General features: G+C 39.9%; 1 protein-coding gene across 1 annotated transcript in view; it reads left to right on the top strand.

Annotated features, from left to right (window-relative positions):
- MCUB (mitochondrial calcium uniporter dominant negative subunit beta) overlaps window positions 1-20,132 on the top strand; it is a 115,599-nt gene that overhangs the window by 17,473 nt on the left and 77,994 nt on the right. The window lies entirely within an intron of this gene.

Consider the following 20,132-nt stretch of genomic DNA (forward strand, 5'->3'; position numbering starts at 1 on the left):
TTTATTTATTTATTTATTTATTTATTTATTTATTTATTTATTTATTTTTTGAGACAGAGTCTTGCTCTGTCGCCCGGGCTGGAGTGCAGTGGCCACATCTCAGCTCACTGCAAGCTCCGCCTCCCGAGTTTACGCCATTCTCCTGCCTCAGCCTCCCGAGTAGCTGGGACTACATGCGCCCGCTACCTCGCCCGGCTAGTTTTTTGTATTTTTTAGTAGAGACGAGGTTCCACCGTGTTAGCCAGGATGGTCTCGATCTCCTGACCTCGTGATCTGCCCGTCTCGGCCTCCCAAAGTGCTGGGATTACAGGCTTGAGCCACCTAGCCCGGCCAGAGCCAACTTTTAAATTCACTCAAAGACACCTAAGGATCAGTGCAAAAATCCTGACCACTGCCATGTAGAAAAGAGCTGTGTGTTATTGCCAACTTTAAATTTATCCAGAGAATGAGTCAGAATAAAAATGAGATTTAAAGTCTGACTGACAGTAGCAGTTATATTAAAGAAGAAATAATGAACCAAATCCCCAAAAATGAACATAAAACTTTTATTTATTTTTATTATGCTTTAAGTTCTAGGGTACATGTGCACAACGTGCAGGTTTGTTACACAGGTATACATGTGCCATGTTGGTTTGCTATACCCATTAACCCGTCATTTAGGTATTTCTCCTAATGCTGTCCCTCCCCCTGCCCCCTACCCCGTGACAGGCCCCAAGGTGTAGTGTTCCCTGCCCTGTGTCCAAGTGTTCTCATTGTTCAGTTCCCACCTATGAGTGAGAACATGTAGTGTTTGGTTTTCTGTCCTTGTGATAGTTTGCTCAGACTGATGGTTTCCAGCTGCATCCATGTCCCTTGCAAAGGACATGAACTCATCCTTTTTTATGGTGGCATAGTATTCCATGGTGTATATGTGCCACATTTTCTTAATCCAGTCTATCATTGATGGACATTTGGGTTAGTTCCAAGTCTTTGCTATTGTGAATAGTGCCACAATAAACAATCATGTGCATGTGTCTTTATACTAGCATGATTTATAATCCTTTGGGTATATACCTAGTAATGGGATTGCTGGGTCAAATGGTATTTCTAGTTCTAGATCCTTGAGGAATCGCCACACTGTCTTCCACAATGGTTGAACTAGTTTATACCCCCAACAGTGTAAAAGCGTTCCTGTTTCTCCACATCCTCTCCAGCATCTGTTGTTTCCTGACTTTTTAATGATTGCCATTCTAACTGGTGTGAGATGATATCATTGTGGTTTTGATTTGCATTTCTCTGATGACCACTAATGATCAGCATTTTTTCATGTGTCTGTTGGCTGCATAAATGTCTTCTTTTGAGAAGTGTCTGTTCATATTCTTCCCTACTTTTTGACGGAGTTGTTTTTTTTCTTGTACATTTGTTTAAGTTCTTTGTAGATTCTGGATATTAGCCCTTTGTCAGATGGGCAAATTGTGAAAATTTTCTCCCATTCTGTAGGTTGCCTGTTCCCTCTGATGGTAGTTTCTTTTGCTGTGCAGAAGCTCTTTAGTTTAATTAGATCCCATTTGTCGATTTTGGCTTTTGTTGTCATCACTGTTGGTGTTTTAGACATGAAGTCCTTGCCCATGCCTGTGTCATGAATCATATTGCCTAGGTTTTCGTCTAGGGTTTTAATGGGTTTAGGTCTAACATTTAAGTCTTCAATCCGTCTTGAATTAATTTTTATATAAGGTGTAAGGAAGGGATCCAGTTTCAGCTTTCTACATATGGCTAACTAGTTTTCCCAGCACCATTTATTAAATAGGGAATCCTTTCCCCATTTTTTGTTTTTGTCAGGTTTGTCAAAGATCAGATGGTTGTAGATGTGTGGTGTTATTTCTGAGGCCTCTGTTCTGTTCAATTGGTCTATATATCTGTTTTGGTACCACTACCATGCTGTTTTAGTTACTGTAGCCTTGTAGTATAGTTTGAAGTCAGGTAGCATGATGCCTTCAGCTTCGTTCTTCTGGCTTAGGATTGTCTTGGCAACGTGGACTCTTTTGGTTCCGTATGAACTTCAAAGTAGTTTTTTCCAATTCTGTGAAGAAAGTCATTAGTAGCTTGATGGGGATGGCATTGAATCTATAAATTACCTTGGCTGGTATGGCCATTTTCATGATATTGATTCTTTCTATTCATAAGCGTGGAATGTTCTTCCATTTGTTTGTGTCCTCTTTTATTTTGTTGAGCAGTGGTTTGTAGTTCTCCCTGAAGAGGTCCTTCACATCCCTTCTAAGTTGGATTCCTAGGTATTTTATTCTCTTAGTAGCAGTTGTGAATGGGAGTTCACTCATGATTTGGCTGTTTGTCTATTATTGGTGTATAGGAATGCCTGTGATTTTTGCACATTGGTTTTGTATCCTGAGAGTTTGCTGAAGTTGCTTATCAGCTTAGGAGATTTTGGGCTGAGATGATGGGGTTTTCTAAATATACAGTCGTCTCATCTGCAGACAGGAACAATTTGACTTCATCTTTTCCTAACTGAATACCCTTTATTTCTTTCTCTTGCCTGATGGCCCTGGCCAGAACTTCCAACACTATGTTGAATAGGAGTGGTGAGAGAGGGCATCCCTGTTTTGTGCCAGTTTTCAAAGGGAATGCTTCCAGTTTTTGCCCAGTCAGTATGATATTGGTTGTGGGTTTGTCATAAATAGCTCTTATTATTTTGAGATATGTTCCATCAATACCTAGTTTATTGAAAGTTTTTAGCATGAAGAGCTGTTGAATTTTATTGAAGGCCTTTTCTGCATCTATTGAGGATAATCATGTGGTATTTGTGGTTGATTCTGTTTATGTGATGGATTAAGTTTATTGATTTGCATGTATTGAACCAGCCTTGCATCCCAGGGATGAAGCTGACTTGATCATGGTGAATAAGCTTTTTGATATGCTGCTGGATTTGGTTTGCATTTTTTTTTTTTTTTTTTTGAGATGGAGTCTTGCTCTGTTGCCCGGGCTGAAGTGCAGTGGCCGGATCTCAGCTCACTGCAAGCTCCGACTCCCGGGTCCACGCCATTCTCCTGCCTCAGCCTCCGGAGTAGCTGGGACTACAGGCGCCCACCACCTCGCCCGGCTAGTTTTTTTTGTGTGTGTGTTTTTAGTAGAGACGGGGTTTCACCGTGTTAGCCAGGATGGTCTCGATCTCCTGACCTCGTGATCTGCCCGTCTCGGCCTCCCAAAGTGCTGGGATTACAGGCTTGAGCCACCGCGCCCGGCCTTGGTTTGCATTTTATTGAGGACTTTCGCGTCGATGTTCATCAGGGATATTGGTCTAAAATTCTCTTTTTTTGTTGTGTCTCTGCCAAGTTTTGGTATCAGGATGATGCTGGCCTCATAAAATGAGTTAGGGAGGATTCCTTTTTCTATTGATTGGAATCATTTCAGAAGGAATGGTACCAGCTCTTCTTTGTACCTCTGGTAGAATTCAGCTGTGACCCCATCTGGTCCTGGACTTTTTTTGGTTGGTAGGCTATTAGTTATTGCCTCAATTTCAGAGCCTGTTATTGGTCTATTCAGAGATTCAACTGATCCCTGGTTTAGTCTTGGGAGGGTGTATGTGTCCAGCAATTTATCCATATCTTCTAGATTTTCTAGTTTATTTGCATAGAAGTTTTTATAGTATTCTCTGATGGTAGTTTGTATTTCTGTGGGATCAGTGGTGATATCCCCTTTATCATTTTTTATTGCATCTACTTGATTCTTTCTTTTCTTCTTTATTAGTCTTGCTAGCAGTCCATCAATTTCGTTGATCTTTTCAAAAAACTAGCCCCTGGATTCATTGATTTGTTTTGAAGGGTTTTTTGTGTCTCTATCTCCTTCAGTTCTGCTCTGATCTTGGTTATTTCTTGCCTTCTGGGAGCTTTTGAATATGTTTGCTCTTGCTTCTCTAGTTCTTTTAATTGTGATGTTAGGGTGTCGATTTTAGATCTTTCCTGGTTTCTCTTGTGGGCATTTAGTGCTATAAATTTCCCTCCACACACTGCTTTAAATGTGTCCCAGAGATTCTGGTACGTTGTGTCTTTGTTCTCATTGGTTTCAAAGAACATCTTTATTTCTGCCTTCATTTCAGTATTTACCCAGTAGTTGTTCAGGAGCAGGTTTTTCAGTTGCCATGTAGTTGTGCGGTTTTGAATGAGTTTCTGAATCCTGCGTTCTAGTTTGTTTGCACTGTGCTCTGAGAGACAGTTTGTTGTGATTTCTGTTCTTTTACATTTGCTGAGGAGTGCTTTACTTCCACTGTGGTCAATTTTGGAATAAGTGTGACGTGGTGCTGAGAAGAATGTATATTCTGTTGATTTGGGGTGGAGAGTTCTGTAGATGTCTGTTAGGTCTGCTTGGTCCTGAACTGAGTTCAAGTACTGGATATCCTTGTTAATTGTCTGGCTTGTTGATCTAATATTGGCAGTGGGGTATTAAAGTCTCCCACTACTATTGTGTGGGAGTCTTAAGTCTCTTTGTAGGTCTCTAAGAACTTGCTTTATGGATCTGGGTGCTGCTGTATTGGGTGCATATATATTTAGAATAGTTAGCTCTTCTTGTTCAATTGATTCCTTTACCATCATGTAATGGCCTTCTTTGTCTCTTTTGGTCTTTTGTTGGTTTAAAGTCTGTTTTATCAGAGACTCGGATTGCAACCCCTGCTTTTTTCCTGCTTTCCATTTGCTTAGTAGATCTTCCTGCATCCCTTTATTTTGAGCCTATGTGTGTCTCTGCACATGAGATGGGTCTCCTGAATACAGCACACTGATAGGTCTTGAGTCTTTATCCAGTTTGCCAGTCTGTGTCTTTTAATTGGGGCATTTAGCCTACTTACATTTAAGGTTAATATTGTTATGTGTGAATTTGATCCTGTCATTATGATGTTAGCTGGTTATTTTATTTTACCCATTAGTTGATACAGTTTCTTCCTAGCATTGATGATCTTTACAATTTGGCATGTTTTTGCAGTGGCTGGTACTGGTTGTTCCTTTCCATGTTTAGTGCTTCCTTCAGGAGCTCTTTTAAGGCAGGCATGGTAGTGACAGAATCTCTCAGCATTTGCTTGTGTGTAAAGGATTTTATTTCTCCTTCACTTATGAAGCTTTGTTTGGCTGGATATGAAATTCTGGGTTGAAATTTCTTTTCTTTAAGAATATTGAATGTTGGCCCCCATTCTCTTCTGGGTTGTAGAGTTTCTGCTGAGAGATCCACTGTTAGTCTGATGGGCTTCCCTTTGTGGGTAACCCAACCTTTCTCTCTAGCTGCCCTTAACATTTTTTCCTTCAACCTTGGTGAATCTGACAATTATGTGTCTTGGGGTTGCTGTTCTCGAGGAGTATCTTTGGGGTGTTCTCTGTATTTCCTGAATTTGAATGTTGGCCTGCCTTGCTAGGTTGGGGAAGTTCTCCTGGATAATACCCTGAAGAGTGTTTTCCACCTTGGTTCCATTCTCCCTGTCACTTTCAGGTACACCAGTCAAATGTAGGTTTGGTCTTTTCCCATAGTCCCATATTTCTTGGAGGCTTTGTTCATTTCTTTTTACCCTTTTTTCCCTATACTTCTCACTTTATTTCATTAATTTGATCTTCCATCACTGATACCCTTTCTTCCACTTGATTGAATTGGCTATTGAAGCTTGTGCATATGTCACATAGTTCTTGTACCATGGTTTTCAGCTCCATCAGATCCTTTAAGGTCTTCTATACCCTGTTTATTCTAGTTAGCGATTCGTCTAATGTTTTTTCAAAGGTTTTAGCATCCTTGCAATGGGTTCGAACATCCTCCTTTAGCTCGGAGAAGTTTGTTATTACTGACTTTCCGAAGCCTACTTCTGTCAGCTTGTCGAAGTTACTCTCCATCCAGCTTTGTTCCATTGCTGGCAAGGAGCTGCGTTCCTTTGGAGTAGCAGAGGTGCTCTGATTTTTAGAATTTTCAGCTTTTCTGCTCTGGTTTTTCCCCATCTTTGTGGTTTCATTTACCTTTGGTCTTTGATGTTGGTGACCTACAGATGAGGTTTTGGTGCGGATGTCCTTTTTGTTGATTTTGATGCTATTCCTTTCTGTTTGTTAGTTTTCCTTCTGACAGTCAGTTTCCTCAGCTGCAGGTCTGTTGGAGTTTGCTGGAGGTCCACTTCAGACCATGTTTGCTTGGTATCACTGGCAGAGGCTGCAGAACAGCAAATATTGCTGCCTGATCCTTCCTCTAGAAGCTTCGTCCCAGAGAGGCAGCTGCCTATATGAGGTGTCAGTTGGCCCCTACTGGGAGGTGTCTCCCAGTTAGGCTACACAGGGGTCAGGGACCCACTTGAGGAGGCAGTCTATCCTTTCTCCGAGCCCAAACGCCATGTAGGAGAACCACTGCTCTCTTCAGAGCTGTCAGACAGGGATGTTTAAGTCTGCAGAAGTTTTTGCTGCCTTTTGTTCAGCTAGGTCCTGCCGCCAGAGGTGGAGTCTACAGAGGCCACAGGCCTTGCTGAGCTGCAGTGGGCTCCGCCCAGTTCAAGCTTCCTGGGCTGCTTTGTTTACCTATTCAAGCCTCAGGAATGGTGGATGCCCTTCCCCCTACCAGGCTGCTGCCTGGCAGGTTGATGTCAGACTGCTGCACTAGCAGTGAGCAAGGCTCCGTGGGTGTGGGACCCACCGGCCCAGGCATGGGATATAAACACCCGGTGTGCCGTTTGCTAGGACTGTTGGAAAAGCGCAGTATTTGGGCGGAAGTGTCCCGTTTTTCCAGGTACCATCTGTCTCGGCTTCCCTTGACTAGGAAAGGGAAATCCCCTGACCCTTTGTGCTTCCTGGGTGAGGCAATGCCCCGCCCTGCTTTGGCTTGCTGTCTGTGGACTGCACCCACTGTCCAACCAGTCGCAATGAGATGAGCCAGGTACCTCAGTAGGAAATGCAGAAATCACCCATCTTCTGCACCAGTCACACTGGGAGTTGCAGACCAGAGATGTTCCTGTTCGGCCATCTTGGAACAGAAATCCAAAAAACTTTTTAAAAAAAAATTGTACAGGTTTGAAACAAGTTTATAGGAAATGAGAATATCTAAAAAAAAAAGGGGGGGGTTTTGTAGATTTTAGTAAGAAACAACCATAAAGTAATTAATTTATAAAACTGTTTTAAGTGTTGCATGAGTATTGAGATCAAAACCTTAACTTTTTCTAAGAAATAGACTCATAAAAATAAGAGATACAAGCCTCTCCTGGAAGCTTTGTAAATGAATTCAAAAGTCTTTTCGCAGATGTTGTAAGTAATAATTGGACTGTCTTATTGCACTGAAAAAAATAACAGGTCAAAATGAAAACTTCATAGCTATTTCATAGATTTGAAATAATTAGAAGCAAAATTCTAAGTGGTTAGTAGCTATAATATAATTTAAAATACAGAAACTTAGAGCATTGCATTAAGTATCTAATAGACAGAGCTAAAAAGATTTATTTGTTTCTCTTTTAAGGAGTTAGTTTTAACTACTTGGTTTTGCAGTAGCGTTTATCTTCACAACTGTAGAAGCCAAAATAAAATTTTGTGGTGTCCTCTTCACATTAGTGTCCTAACTGAAGGGCAAGGTAGGATTGTGGCTGAACTGTCAAGAATATATCTTTAACAATGTGCCATCTATTTCTCATCATTTAAAAATATTCATGCTGAAGGATGACACACTGAAGTGAGGGTGAAATTTTGCAACCAATAGATGTGTTTCTCATTTTGCGGTGGTGATGCAAATCGTCAGGTAACTCATTCTGTGTCCTTGGGCAGCAACTGAGAAATTGCTGTGTGACTGCAATGAGAATGAGCTCGGTATTTGAGTTACGGGATTCAGTTGCATCTTACTCTGTGCCAGCTAATCTGACATTTCAGTGTTCCTGTGGAGATTCTGATGTTTGCATTCTGATGCTAAAACCGTCAGCTTTTAGCAAAGTTTCATATTGGAAATGGCTAATATCGTTTGAAAAAAATTTTTACTGCCACTGCCACCCCCCAAATTGAAGATTTCATCTGCTATTTTATCTCTTATGAAGGGGTACATTTCTTTGTTCAGTATCAGCAAAAATTTCTCTCCTGAAAAACTGACATCTTTCTTTTAGATAAGGAGTGTAAATAAGTCAGCCTGACCTTTTTCACTGTCATGTGGATCAAGAAGACAAGGGCCAAGTTTTATGCTTCACTCTGATAGCTCTCCGTAGTCTACACCATCAAATCTTGGCTTTTGTTTTCAATTCTGGTAAATCCATATTTTTCTGGGGACTAAATTGGATGTAAAGAATGATTGATAAAAAGGCAGTATAATAAAATTTTTCATAAAACCTGGTAAACCATTTTTTAAATTCATTGGTAAAAGAATAGATAGAACAGTCTAGAAAATTCTGAAAAAAAAAAAATGAGAAGGGACTTGTCCTAACAGATGTCATTAAGGCAACCATAATTAACACAGGGCAGCATTTAGTAATTGTGCTTTTTGACATTATTTTTGTGTAACTATGTTGGCATCCTTCTGATAGTCCTGCAAGTGAGAGCTACCGGTGCCTTTACAGATTTCTTTGTAAGGTAGAACCTGAAGTATAATGTCTTTACTCAGTTCTTTTGCCTCAAGATGCAGGCCATGCCTGGCCCAGCAGTTCCTCCTTGTGTGAATGAGTAGGGTGGACGTTCCCAGAGAACCCTGTTTGCCAGAAGACGGGGCAGAACTAGTTTGACTGCTTGGTGTAGCTCATTATCTACACTCTGGCATTTATCTCCCCTCTAGGAATAACTTTCCAGGGAGTTTACCAAAAACTTGGTTTACTCCAACCCAGGAAGTTCTTCCTGTCTCTCTGCAAACATGAATCCTGTGCTGGATACTTCAGCCTTCACCCCACTTACTTTAGAGCAATAGAGAAAGCCCTTAGGTTTAGGGATTTGGGCAGAATCCTATAAATAACATTCATTTTAGTTGCCATCCCCTGTGCTGGGATGTGGAAACGGAGACACAGAGACAGATTGTTTTATTGAATTGAGTCTCTTCAGTAGTGTTCACACAAATGCCTGGGTAAGCTTTAATTGCAGCTTACTGAAATCAGCATATTTCTGGTGGTGGTTTTTTTTTTTTTTTTTTTTTTTTCTCTCTTCTTCCTTTTAGATGTGACCAGTAGGATCTATGAGAGGAGGAATTACGTCCTGTTGACTGTTGTATCCTCAGGGGCTGGCAGGGTGCCTGGCACAGAGTGGGTGCTCTGTACATGCTATTCACCTGACTGCTGTCCATCTGCCTGACCGTGCGGGAATCCTCACACTTCTTTCTCAGACGTGGCCGTTATTTAGCACTGCCTTATCATATCTTAGATAAGAATGCTAGGAACATCTTGTGTTTCTTTCCTCTATTTGATACAGATCCAAAAAATTACCATCAACCAGTTTGTCTAGTGGTAAGCTCTCTACGTTGTTCCTTTTTTTAACTAGGGAGGAATATTCCTCAATTTAGACAAATTCCTATCAATTATCTGTTTCGTTTTTGTTATTTTGTGAGAAAGACATATTCTTAAAAGTTGACATTTTTTAAAGGCCATTAGAATTATGCTAGAAATAATAAATCCTTATTTTTCTTAATTCTAAGAGTAATAACCCCATAATCCTCCATTTCTTTGCTAATTTTGTGTAAAAACTGGAATATATTTGAAATTATTTTATGATCACTATGGTGTTTACAATCGTCGTTGCTCTATAATTGGCTTGCCCTTTTGCTTTTGTTTGCTTATAGTTTAAATACTTTCTACTCCAGTTTTGAAACACTGATTAGAATAGTGAAAACTAAATCCAGTGCCATTTCCATGTGTTATCTAGCTGTTTTATGGGATTTTAAAAATTGAGCTTCTTTTTATTAATAATTGGAAAGCCCATGTAAAAGGGGTTAAAGAAAAAAATTGAGTTTTTAAAATTTAGTTTTTATTATCAGGTTTATATGTACATACATTACAAGTGAAATAGTTGTACAAATTGCTCTGAAAAACAGTGGACCTCCATGCACTCCTCAAAAGCAATCACTTACTACTGTTTGCTGGTAAGTTTTACTTACCTTCATGGCTCTGCATGATACACTTCTGTTGCTGTCACTTGATATTTCAGTTTTAGGCATTTTCTATTGACCTCTATAGAAGATAGGATTTAGCTCTTTTCACTCCTGCCCCAGACTTGTCTCCCCTTTCTCTCTATAAAGTGTTACCATAATCTTAGCTCATTTTTTAAGGTTTACTTTGTTGTGACTACATAAAGGCTATTCACTGGTGAGATATGTAGAAAACCATGATTACGCTGTCTTTTCTACACAAGGTAATCATGTCTTGTCAGAAGTTAAAAATTGTTGGTATGCATGCACCCACATTTGCAATTAGTTTCTCTTCATACAGCTTAGTAATTCAATCTCAAAATCTCAAATGTTCCTTCAGCTGTGTAAATCTCCTCTGAATACATTGAAACTCATTGGAAATTCTTTTAGTTTTATCTTCTTGAAGAAATCTTCCCTGAAGCCTTCTGACATGTCTTTCCTAGTCTACTGCACAGCTGCCACTTTGTTCTCTCTTTTTACCATTGTCCTCTCTCATGTTAAATGTTAATTTTTTTTTTTTTTTTTTTCCTTTGAGACAGTCTCAACTCTGTTGCCCAGGCTGGAGTGCAGTGGTGTGATCTCAGCTCACTGCAACCTCCACCTCCCCGGTACAAGTGATTCTCATGACTCAGCCTCCCAAGAAGCTGGGACTACAGGTGTGCGACACCACACCTGGCTAATTTTTGTATATTTAGTAGAAGCAGAGTTTCACCATGTTGGCAGGCTGGTCTTAAACTCCTGGCCTCAGGTGATCCACCCTCCTTGGCCTCCCAAAGTGCTGGGATTACAGGTATGAGCCACCGCGTCAGGCCTCTCATGTTAAATTCTGTTGTGTAGACTTTGTTGGTTCAGTCACTCAATTTGGTAGAAGACCTCTTTCGGTAGACTTGGGGGAGGGGGAAATATATATATATGAGTGGTATATATTTTTCAAAGACTATAGTGGGTAGTTTGGTTGCATTGACTACGTCAGTAACTTGAGAGAGAATTTTTGAGTTATTTCTCCATTATATTTTAAGTCCCATTGTTTGTTTGTTTATTTTTTGAAATGGAGTCTGGCTCTGTTATCCAGGCTGGAGTGCAGTGGTGCGATCTCGACTCACTGCAACCCCCGCCTCCCAGGTTCAAGCGATTCTCCTGCCTCAGCCTCCCCAGTAGCTGGGATTACAAGCATGCACCACCATGTCTGGCTAACTTTTGTATTTTTAGTAGAGGTGGGGTTTCACCATGTTGGCCAGGCTGATCTTGAACTCCTGACCTCAGGTGGTCCACCCGCCTCAGCCACCCTAAATGCTAGGATTACAGGTGTGAGCCACCGTGCCCAGCCTCTGCAGTATTTTCTTAACTTGATCTTTTAAATCTTTTGAGGTTTCTCTTTCTGCTGTTTTAATTCTTTAATTTCCAAGAACTATATTTTATTTGCTGAATTTCCTCCTTCAATAAAAATGCAGCTAGGCACAGTGACTCACGCCTGTAATCCCAGCACTTTGAAAGGAGGCCGAGGTGGGCGGATCACTTGAAGTCAGGAGTTCAAGACCAGCCTGGTTAATATGATGAAACCCCATGTCTACTAAAAATACAAAAATTTGCTGGGTATGGTGGCGTGGGCCTACAGTCCCAGCTACTCGGGAGGCTGAGGCAGGAGAATCGCTTGAACCCGGGAGGTGGAGGTTGCAGTGAACTGAGATCATGCCACTGCATTCCAGCCTGGGTGACAGAACGAAACTCTGTCTCAAAAAAAAAATAAAAAGACAACAACAACAAAGAATTATATGCATACATATTTCTGTATATTTTATAACACACTGTAGATATTTTTATGTAACACAAACATGCCACAAGTTCATATTTGAAACCAACAACTCCAGTGCCACACTGAAGGTTAGGTTCTCATCTTCCACATTTCTGTAACTGATTATCTAATAGGAGGAACCTGTCAGCCATTATTTCACTATATTTAATCATTTACTCAAGCCTAGAATACGCAGAAAGTAGTAGTTTTAAACAGCTATTCCATACCACTGCAAAAAGGAAATCTACTCTAGTTCCATACTTGTTTATAGTTCTTTTTTAAATAAAATTTACATTAAATGAGATACACATCCTATGTACACACTTTCAGGAGTTTTGACAATACACAGACCTATTAACTCATACTTCTATAAAGATATGAAACATTTCCATCACACCAGCAAGTTCTCTCATGCTTTCTCTTAGTCATGGAGAGAATTTGAAAGCTCTAATATACACACAGATATTTTGAGAGTAACAGATTCAGAAAAAACATTTTTAAGGTATGTTCTGTTATAAATTCCTTTTTACGCATTTACTTGGGAGACACCACTCATGATTTAATTTTTTTTTTAGTTATTTCTAGATAACAGGCAAATGCGTCTTTCACTACTGAAAATGCCAATGCTCACTTCAAGGCTAGAGCGAGTTGGCTGTGTGTGTGTATACAAATATAAATGCATACATCTTGTGTGTTGGCAGGGATGGGGGGTGGTGAAAAGGGGCAGTTGGGATAATACCCAAAGATATATCAGGAATCTTATTTGATGTCAATCAAGATTTTCCTATGTAATTTAAAAAAGAGTTCTCCCTAAAGATTGGATGAGTCTATAGGGAATCACTTGGATAATAAGGAACAGTATAGTCCAGTTTTTGGTTGTAAAGTAACCTTGGGAAAAGATACCCAATGTCAGTTATTTCCAGTTTTCCCATGGAGTTGGGGAAAGCACCTACTGGAACTTTAAGTCTCACTTGATGCAACCCTATTGCCTTTTTCAAGCATATCTAAGACGGACTGATTCAGAGACTGGGTGATTATCTGAGACTATGCTGGGCCTTCTGAAAAGTATGTCCATTCCTTTCTGTATCTGCATGTACGATGATCCACAGGTAAAGTGCCCAAACTATGAAATGAATATTTTTAGTGAAATTTGTTTAGAACATCAAGTGAATATTCTTAGAAAGAAGGAAAAGATTTATTTGAAAAACAGCTCTATAAATAAGAAAACCTGATTATCTTAACACTGCCAATGTAGTATACCCTTACATCTCCCACTTTGGATCTAGTCATAAAAGTGAGCTAATTATGTCACATTAGAAGTTTCAGCTACTTTGATTTTTTATTTATTTCATCATCTTTAGTAATAAAATGTAATAATTTTTTTTCCTCAGATCATTAAGCTCAATTTCTCCCTGGCATCATGTCATAGATTGGAAGTCAATGGGCAGAATTTAAGTCTGAGTAAATTTTCCTAGTGCTGCCTCTGTACTTTTCGGATGTTATATAGTCCAGTCAGTCCAAGGGTACTGTTAGCACTCTAGAGGTACTTGTCAGCTTGACTTGTTCCTTGACATGAATTATTGGCAAAGGGTTACTCAGTCTCACTAGAGAAGAAAAGCCTGTGGGAAGAGGTATAGCCTTAGTTCTGGTATACTTCAGTGCTTCCATTTATATATAATACAGCCTGCTGCCTGCTAGCCTGTCACTTCTCTTTCAAATTCAGCAGATCCCTGAGAATTTCTAAAACAGAGTATTTACCATGGGATACAATCTACATGGATATTGGGCATTCAGTAAATATCTGTCTAAAAAATTGCTTCATAGATTCTGTGAAGGTTGTCGAAAAGTGTAGTTTTGTTGTGAGGGTTACAATGGGGTCTAGTTTGCATATTTTCTTCAGGAATGTCATAATAGGCCTAGTGGCCTACTAGCCTCAGATTCCCAAAGCTTTTCAAAAGAACTGTGAAGGGCACAGTGAAGCCCATTGTTACATTACTAGACACTGGCATTAAAAATAGGGAGGACCAGCCTGGCCAATATGATGAAACCCCGTCTCTACTAAAAATACAAAAATTAGCTGGGTGTGGTGGCGGGCGCCAGTAGTCCCAGCTACTCTGGAGGCCGAGGCAGAAGAATCACTTGAACCTGGGAGGAGGAGGTTACAGTGAGCCGTGATGCACCACTGCACTCCAGCCTGGGCGACAGAGCGAGACTTGTCTCAAAAAAAAAAAAAAAAAAAAAAGGAGGGAAAGGCAGCCCCCCCTCAATAATTCCTGGAGAGAAAGTCTCAAGAAGACAGAGTAGCTCAGCCTGAAGTGAGGATGGAAGGGAGAGGCCTCCGGAAAAGTGGGTCAAATTCTCTTTTAATTATGATCTGGGCTCTTGATTTTTCTTATTGCTGGTTACAAAGGAGAATTTGTCCGAGAACATCAAACTGAGACTTCTCATTGAGTTCCTTTCCTTTTAGAATACATATATGCAGTTGTTCTTTCCATAGTCAAATGGTTAATTTTATTTTCTCTAAATTGGTAACAAAAGAAATAATTGTGAAAGTATATCCATAGACCAATATATATTCAGCTCTTCTGAATATAGTAAATTAGCTATTCTGTATCAGCCAAATGTTGTCAGAATAAATAGGCTACGCATTAATCATTTATGAAGGATGCTTACATTTTGACTTTTGGATGAAAAAGTGTTGAATGTCCTTGACATTTAATATATTTTTAAAAACCTATCACTTCCTCTGGGGGAAAAAGGTGAAAGTAGAGAAGGTCTTCTTAACAATGGATATTTAATTAAGCTCTGTGGTCCAAGAACAGAATTGAATATCGCGGGTTGCAGTGGAATTTGAAGCCTTACTTAATCAAGTGGGGAGCTTTGCTTAGGTTTGCATGTCAAAGGAGGTGAAACTTGTTTAGGATAGTTTCCATTTAAAGTCCCTTCCCACCTCTCCTAGCTTTGTTTGATCCTCCTCTTCAGCCTCCTTTGGCTGTGTGTCTTATGTGATTGAAAACATCTTGGGAGTTATGAAGACGACGGAAACGACAGGAACCAACTTTGCAACCTTTATTCTTTTTTCTGAATCTTAATTTTTTCACCTCCAAAGTATGTGGTTTTAGAGTATCTGAAACCTTTATACTTCAGTAGTGTTGAGGGAAGTCTGTCTCGAAGGTCCTTGGGGGTAGCTTTGCTTTTGATTGTTCTTTGCTGGATCCTGTGAGTGATCTTGAGGATTCAGAATCTTGGTTTTGTAAGTTCCCTTGGGTAGTCTGGCCCTAGAGAAAACTAGGCTGTGCTGGCCAAACTTACACCTCTTATTGAAATCATGTTGATATTTATTTTATTTTTTTAAGACAGAATCTCACTCTGTCGCCCAGGCTGGAACAGTGGCACAATCTTGGCTCACTGCAACCTCCACCTCCCAGGTTCAAGCAATTCTCCTGCCTCAGCCTCCCAAGTAGCTGGGATTACAGGCGCCCACCACCACACCCAGCTAATTTTCTGTATTTTTAGTAGAGACAGGGTTTCAACCATGTTGGTCAGGCTGATCTCTGACTCCTGTCTGTTTGGACGAACGGAGGCAAGATGGTGCACTTCCGGGTTCTTCATCACTAACTTTTCCCACGCGCGCGAAAATGCAGCCGGCACCCGGGAAGGTGCAGACCAACCAGGCATGCGCCAGGTGACGTCAATCCGAAGAGACCAAGATTTACCTGGTCGCACCTGCGGAACGCCCCCCGACACGCCCGTGCCCTGCCTATTGCCCTCCCACTCCTAGAAAAGCCGCTCTCGGCCAGCGTCCCGCGTGGCCTTCCTCAGTCCCTCACTCCTGTTGGGACTGCGGGAACTCCGTCCGAGAGCTTCACCGGGTGACTCTGTTGGCCTCCTTTGCTGGAGGCCGACAGACCGCTCCCTACCCACCTTCTTCCCTTGAAGCTAGGTGACCAAAAATAAATTTGCAGTTTTGCTCCTACCCTTGCCTACTCGCTGGTTCTTTTGTGCCCGCTCTGGTGGTCTTAGAAAAACAAATCACTGACCTCAAGCAGACCACTCACCTCAGCCTCTCAAAGTGCTAGGATTACAGGCTTGAGCCACCTCGCCCCATGTTGATATTTAGTCTGAAGTGTTGTATGTCATACGCAGGACAGTGCTTTCCTAATATTGAGGTATCTTGGAGATGCAAATCAATCAGAAAACTGTTGGACCAGGATTTAAGGAATAGATTATCTAGCCTGTGATAAACAACCCATTTCCACTGTTGGAAATACAGGTTTTTGGTGAGTAAATGGCAGTGGCACTTTATTGTGATTCAGGAGATCTTGTTTCTAGTTTTAGTTCTGCCACTACCTGTGCTCCTTAGCAATTCATTCATCTTTTTGGGCCACGTAGCCCTCATCTGAAAAATGATCCCCCAACACATAGACGTAGGTGATCTAGAGTCTATGAGTCTAGGATGCAGATTTTCCTTCTCTTACTAGTCCTTACTGCCTGTAACAATCCCATTTCTCATTCAGATGCCATGAGTATGTTACCTTTCCACTTGCTGCTTTTCTGTTTTATTACAGTGAAATTGTAGATTCATAGGTTAAAAGCCATTTAAGGATCAGTCTAACACAGTCACCCATCTGATGCTCTGGGAGAGCCCACACTGACCTAAATGGGGTTAGCTCTTTGGGAATGAAATACTGCTTTAGATAATTGGATATTCCTGGGTTTCTGTCAGCTAGTGGTAGGAATAGGCCTGAGAGGGAACTGAGAAAAACCCTGGTTCCTAAACTTAGCTTCGAGAGCAAGATTTAGTCAGGACAGGCTAGAATTGAGAGACCTCCAGCTCTCCATGAGGTGACTTGAGTTTTTGACAAATGTTTTTATTGTATTTTGTGTGTGTATGTGTGTTTTTTTTTTGAGACAGAGTCTCGTCCTGTCGCCAGGTGGGAGTGCAGTGGCATAATCTCAGCTCACTGCAACCTCTGCCTCCTGGATTCAAGCGATTCTCCTGCCTCAGCCTCCCGAGTGGCTAGGACTACAGGTGCCTAACACCACACCCAGCTAATTTTTGTATTTTTAGTAGAGATGGGGTTTCACCATGTTGGCCAGGATGGTCTTGATCTCTTGACCTCGTGATCCGCCCGTCTTGGCCTCCCAAAGTGTTGGGATTACAGGCGTGAGCCACCACGCCTGGCCTATTGTATCTTTTTTTAAAAACATTTATTCTCTCAATTTTTCTGGGTAATTAGTAGGTGTATATATTTATGGGGTACATGAGATATTTTGATACAGGCATGCAATGTATCATAATCACATCAGAGTAAATGTTGTCCATCCCCTCAAGCATTGATTCTTTGTGTTATAAACAACCCAGTTACACTCTTTTAATTTATTATTTACTGTAGTCACCCTGTTGTGCCATCAAATACTAGGTCTTGTTCTTTCTAATTTTTTCTGGGGGGGGTACCTGTTAACCATTCACCCTCCCTTCCCTACCCCTATTATCCCTCCCAACCTCTGGTAACTATCATTCTACTTTCTGTCTCCATGAGTTCAATTGTTTTAATTTTTAACTCCCACAAATAAATGATAACATGCAAAGTTTGTCTCTCTGTGCCTGGCTTACTTCACTTAATATAATCTCCACTTCTATTCATGTTGCAAATGACAAGATCTCATTCTTTTTTTTTTATGGCTGAATAGTATTCTGCTGTGTATATGTACCACACTTTCTTTATTCATCTGTTGATGGACACTTAGGTTGCTTCCAAATCTTGACTGTTGTGAACAGTGCTGCAGTAAACAGGGGAGTGCAGATATCTCTTTGATATTCTGATTTCCTTCTTTTGGGTATAGACACAGGAGTGGGGTTGCGGAATCATATGCTAGCTTTATTTTTAGTTTTTTGAGGAACCTCCAAACTGTTCTCCTTAGTGGTTGTATTAACTTACATTCCTGCCAAAAATGTATAAGGACTCCCTCTTTCCACATCTTCACCGACATTTGTTATTGCCTTTTGTATATAAGCCATTTTAACTGGGGTGAGATGATATCTCATTGTAGTTTTGATTTGCGTTTCTCTGATGATCAATGATGTTGATAGATGTTTGCCATTTGTATGTCTTTTTTTGAGAAATGTCTATTCAGATCTTTTGCCTATTTTTCAGTTGGATTATTTGATTTTTTTTCTCATATAGTTGTTTGAGTCCTTAATATATTCTGGTTATTAATCCCTTGTCAGTTGGGTAGTTTACAGATATTTTCTGCCACTCTATGGGTTGACTCTTCACTTTCTTAATTATTTTCTTTGCTGTGCAGAAGATTTTTAACTTGATGTGATTCCATTTGTCCATTTCTGCTTTGGTTGCCTGTGCTTGTGGGGTATTACTCAAGAAATCTTTGCCCGCTCCAGTGAGAGTTTCCCCAATGTTTTCTTGTAGTACTTTTGTAGTTTCAGGTCTTAGATTTAAGTCTTTAATCCATTTTTATTTGACTTCTGTAAACAGTGAGATATAGGGGTTTAGTTTCATTCTTCTGCATATAAATATCCAGTTTCCCTGACACCATTTATTGAAGAAATTGTCTTTCCCCCCAACATATGTTCTTGGCACCTTTGTTGAAAGTGAGCTCAGTGTGTGTGAATTTGTTTCTGGGTTCTCTGTTCTGTTCCATTGGTCTATGTGTCTTTTTATGCCAGTGCTATGCTGTTTTGATTATGATAGCTCTGTAGTATAATTTGAACTCAGGTAATGTGATTTCTCCAGTTTTGTTCTTTTTGCTTAGGATAGCTTTGGCTAGTCTAGGTCTTTTGTGGTTCCACATAAATTTTAGGATTTGTTTTTTCTATTTCTGTGAAGAATGTCATTGGCATTTTAATAGGGATTGCATTGAATCTGTAAATTGCTTTGGTAAGTATGGACATTTTAACAATATTGATTCTAATCCATGAATATGGAATATATTTCCTTTTTTGGTGTTCTTTTCAATTTCTTGCGTCCATGATTTATAGTTTTCATTGCAGAAATCTTTCACTCATTTTAAATTCCTAGATATTTTATTTTATCTGTGGCTATTGTAAATGAGATTACTTTTTTATTTTTTCAGATTGTTCACTGTTGGCATAGACAAATGCTACTGATTTTTGTATGTTGATTTTGTATTGTGCAACTTTATGAAATTTATCAGGTTTAATAGTTTTTTGGTGGAGTCTGTAGGTTTTTCCAGATATAAAATCATGTCTTCTGCAAACAAGGATAATTTGACTTCTTCATTTCCAATTTAGATGCCCTTTATTTCATTCTCTGGTCTGATTGTTCTAGTTAGGACTCTCAGTACTATGTTAAATAACAGTGGTGAAAGTGAGCATCCTTGTCATGTTCCAGATCCAGGAAAGGCTTTCAGTTTTTCCTCATTCAGTATGATACTAACTGTGTGTGGGTCTGTTGTATATGGCTTTTATTATGTTAAGTTTCTTCTGTACCCAGTTTTTCAAGAGTTTTTATCATGAAAGGATGTTGAATTTTATCAACTGCTTTTTCAGCATCCATTGAAATGATCGTGTGATTTTTGTTCTTCATTCTGGTGATGCTATGTATCACATTGATTGATTTGCATATGTCAAACAATGGTTCCCTCCTTAGGATAAAAACGCACCTGGTCATGGTGAATGACCTTTTTAATGTGTTCTAGATTTGGTTTCCTAGCATTTTGTTGAGGAGATTTTTGCATCAGTGTTCATCAGGGATATTGACTTGTAGTTTTCTTTTTTTGATGTGTCTTTGTCTGGTTTTGGTGTCAGGGTAATACCAGCCTTCTAGAATAAGTTTAAAAATATTCCCTCATCCTCTATTTTTCACAAGTTTGAGTAGGATTGATATTAGTTCTTCTTGAAATGTCTGGTATAATTCAGCAGTGAAGCCATTGGGTCTTGGGCTTTTTTTTTTCTTGGCTGGGAGAATTTATTACAGCTTCAATCATGTTACTTGTTATTGGTCTGTTTAAGTTTTGAATTTCTTCATGGTTCAGTCTTGGTAGGTTGTATGTGTCCTTACTAATTTCTTCACTGACTCACTGGTCATTCAGGAGCATATTGTTTAATGTCCACGTGTTTGTATAGTTTCCAAAATTCCCCTTGTTATTGATTTCTAATTGTATTCCATTGTGGTCAGAGAAGATACTTGATATTATTTCAGTTTTTTGAATGTTTTAAGACATGTTTTGTGACCTAACATATTATCTAGCCTTGAGAATGATCCATGTGCTGAAGAGAAGA

This window comes from Piliocolobus tephrosceles, chromosome 3, assembly GCF_002776525.5.
Source record: "Piliocolobus tephrosceles isolate RC106 chromosome 3, ASM277652v3, whole genome shotgun sequence".
Lineage (NCBI taxonomy): Eukaryota > Metazoa > Chordata > Mammalia > Primates > Cercopithecidae > Piliocolobus > Piliocolobus tephrosceles.